Raw genomic sequence first — 3,613 nt, 5'->3', positions numbered from 1 at the left:
TTCTATCAAATTGACAGGAAATTTCTTTGCAGCTCTTTTCCAAGCTTTTAACTGTCAAACGACGGTGTTTGTGTCATTTTCATGTCCCATTTGTCAACCCGAAAACAATTAAGCTGCCAATCCCACATTCTATCGTCATTTCATTATATGGCCTGGCATCATTTTGACGTCCTAACTGTGAACCTGAAATACAATTGAGAGCTTTTGTGTCACTCCTGCGAATGTAACATTGTCAGGATCACGCAATATTTTATAAAATAAGGTACGAAAATTGGTATCTGTTCCTACATATTTATTGCTCATAAACACTGGGTGGAACATATACTACAAAAATACATATTGAATGCATGCACCAGAAACGTCGCTTGCTTCTTTTCTTCTTCTTTTTGCATGTCTTATCTTTTATTCTTGTGCCTTGGGTGTTGACCACCAAAAAGAGCCATGGAGCATTCCTGAAAAGCAAAACCCAGTTGTATAACATGATTAGATACATACAGGACACTGTCAAGGCCCCACACCTTATTTAATGAGCATTACCAAAACCAGGAACTCAGCCAACTTCTTAAATATTTTGCACACCATTGAAGAATAGTTGGGTGGAAAGTTTACCACTTTAAATACAGGTGCAAGGCTGGAAAACCGAAAACACAGATATAAAGCATGTGTTTTCAATATACTTAAATAACTGATTTTGGAAGTTTTCAACAATGCCAGCCTGTTTCTTATCGCAACTGTGTTTATTTTTTACTAATAAAATGCACAATTAGCCAAAAAATGCCATAAGCAACCTTGTACTCAGTGGCGCCTAACCAGATAAACGAATGCCAACATCAGAGATGTCCTAATGCAAGCTTCCTTTAACAAAATTTTGGACCATCTAAAACAGTGCTCTCAAACACATTTGAGTGTAGAGGCCAGAAAGCCCACCCCCAAAAGATCGAGGGCTTCTGTAAGGCGGGGGGGTCAAGAAATTTGTTAAAGATACCTTTTTTCTCCACATTTTGTAACTTGCAATCTTGAGTGACATTTTCAGCCGTGATTCATTTGTAGTGCTCCCCTTATCCCTTTCCTGAAGCAATCACAAGAATTAAAGTGGTACTGCCGCCAACATACTGGCATTTTGTTAGAGGACAAGAGAACAAGTACACTGTTGCTGCCGTTGCTTATTTCACTCAGGATATATTCAAGCTCAACATGTCTTGAAAGAATGCCTTTTGCTTTTCTGAGAATTTCTGATAGCACCAGTCTGAGCGAATACTTGTATTTTAATGGTGATATTTTCTGGGGGCGAGAATCCAGAGCTCATGAATTTATCTTTGGTGGTTGCTTCTGACAAGCGAGAGTTCATGCAGTTGAAGTGCATCCTTGGGCAAAGAGCTCGTGGTTGCAGCCTACCAGCGGAATTGTCGTGCAGGTGCTAAATACTAAAAAAAAGACGGGAAGGAAAAATAGAGACTAAACACCTGAAAAATAAAAACGAAACTACATTAACTATATGGATATGTTATAAGAGCATAGCTACGTTTCCAGCGTAAATGAATAGACCGATCCCACCAAGCGTTCCACGCCTGCGTGACGCCGTCATAACTGTAGTTCGTAGGAGGCAGACTCCAGTTCACCCGACAGCTCATGCTGCTTCGTGGTCTGCTCGCGCAAACCTCCAGCATGGTTGTCGCGCGTGTAGAAAGACCACAGCTCCCACGATGCATATCGGCAGCGGTGGCGTACTCAAACTAGCTGGTGAGATCGGTCTATTAGCGACATATTATAATGCATGCCATTTGTAATGCTCGTTATGAGAACGGGAGGTAGCAGCTGGTTTCCTGTGGGCCGTGTTCAAGCAAGTCGCGAGCTGCGTCTTCAAGCACTGAGCAGGTTAATTTTACCCAGTTATCTATTACCTGCCAGTGCATCATAATCTGTACAATGGTGAATATATACCGAGTCACTACTTGCGCGCAGCACAGGCTAAGGCAATGCCCGAAGAGGAGAAAGGGCAAGCGCTAGAAAGGCGGGTGAGGAGACTCGAGAGTAACCTCCTCTCCTATCAAACATTCGTAGTGCTTTCCACCTCTCCCCCAGCCCTGCCCTCCCCTCCCATATGCCTTCCTAGTGCTCGCCTTTTCTCTCTTCGCATGGCGTTGCATTCACCTGCACTACACACAACTAGTGACACAGAGTATAATTGAAGGACGGTACACTCACAGATGTCAAAGCACTTGAAGAGTTCGCAATTTCGGTGCAATGCCACTGGTTGCACTTTTGTATCGCACTTCAGATGGGTTGATTTGCCCGAAGTACCTGGAAAATAATAAGAATGATAGAATAAATTAATGTGCCATAAACCAGGGCTGGGCAGACACACTTCAAAAAAGTATTCGGGAATACTGAGATACATCTGCTTTAAGGCCAAAAATACAGATACTGAGATACATTGTCTTTTATGCAATGCTATATCCCCAAGACACTTCTGCGAAACTGGTGAAAAAGTATTCAGGAATTCAGATACAATGTGTAGTTGTATCTGTATTGTAGAGGGTGTAGTTCGTGGGGAATATGTACGGTCAGTGGCGTTCCAACTTGTTTTCGAGTCAGGAAGGGGGGGGGGGGGGGGGGGCGGGGGAGTGCTCTTGGTATCCCTTGGGCGCCGCCGGCCAGTCTTTAACCTGCCCTGTGGCGGCTGTTTTAGGGGGGTGGCAGGGGGGGGGGGGACAACACACGCCTTGCGCCCCCCTTGCCGCCCCCCCCCCTGGTTGGTACGCCCATGTGAATGGTATCTATGCTTTGCTCCTTTTTTGTGCCATTTTATATGCTGTCCTTCTTACTTCAAACTCTTCATTTATCATTAATGCCGCTAAAGAAAACATGTCGCCCCCGTTGAATCAAATAGTTACAAAATGGTAAAGACTGCATACCATGCTTGACGAAAGGCGTCTGCCAAAATTAAACCTGTTTTGCCGTGAGGGCAGCCTGTGCATCAGAGATTTGAGTCATCAGTACACGTAATCTAACCAAGTACCAAGCCTAATCACACAATATAAGCCTAGCAGTCTGACAAGTAAAGAAGAAAAGAAAACAGGGTCCACCGGATAGTAAATTGCTCACCTTGCCAGACGGTGCCTCGGGACTATGGCGGCATCTGCTAGGTGCAGAGCTTCTGGTCTGTGCATCAGAGAATAGGCATTAGCAAACATGATCTATCCAAGCACCAAGCCTAGTTTCACAAGATACGCTAACAACCTGAGAAAAAGAAAAACAGTCTGCAGCATAGTTGATTGCTTACCTTGCCAGACAGAGCCTCGGGACTATGGTAGCGTCTGTGCTACAAGCAGAGCCTCTCTCCTGTGCATTAGATTACTCATTAGTATACGCGATCTAGACAAGCACCTAGCCTAGTCACACAATTTTACTTAGCAGCCTGACAAGTAAAGAAGAAGAAAAAAAGAAAATAGGGTCCGCAGGGTAGTGAATTGCTTACCTTGCCAGAACGTGCCTCGGGACAATGATGGCATCACTGCTAGGTGCAAATAGTCATTAGTAAACGTGACCTAGCTAGGCACCAAGCCCAATTTCACAATACATGTATTACAAACAAAAAGAAACAAAAAAACAG

The 3,613-nt window shown here is 44.1% G+C and overlaps 1 long non-coding RNA gene across 1 annotated transcript; it reads right to left on the bottom strand.

Annotated features, from left to right (window-relative positions):
- Positions 1 to 2,261: 2,261 nt before the first annotated feature.
- LOC120849652 lies at positions 2,262 to 3,338 on the bottom strand. Its single transcript, XR_006078376.1, has 4 exons — positions 3,284 to 3,338; positions 3,106 to 3,162; positions 2,916 to 2,970; positions 2,262 to 2,301 (listed from the first exon to the last, which is right to left on the bottom strand). It is a non-coding gene; the product is annotated as an uncharacterized LOC120849652 (long non-coding RNA).
- Positions 3,339 to 3,613: the final 275 nt, after the last annotated feature.

Source organism: Ixodes scapularis, unplaced genomic scaffold, assembly GCF_016920785.2.
Source record: "Ixodes scapularis isolate PalLabHiFi unplaced genomic scaffold, ASM1692078v2 PGA_scaffold5__190_contigs__length_132052651, whole genome shotgun sequence".
Taxonomy (NCBI): Eukaryota; Metazoa; Arthropoda; class Arachnida; order Ixodida; family Ixodidae; genus Ixodes; species Ixodes scapularis.
This window is presented reverse-complemented; position numbering and strand designations above follow the sequence as displayed.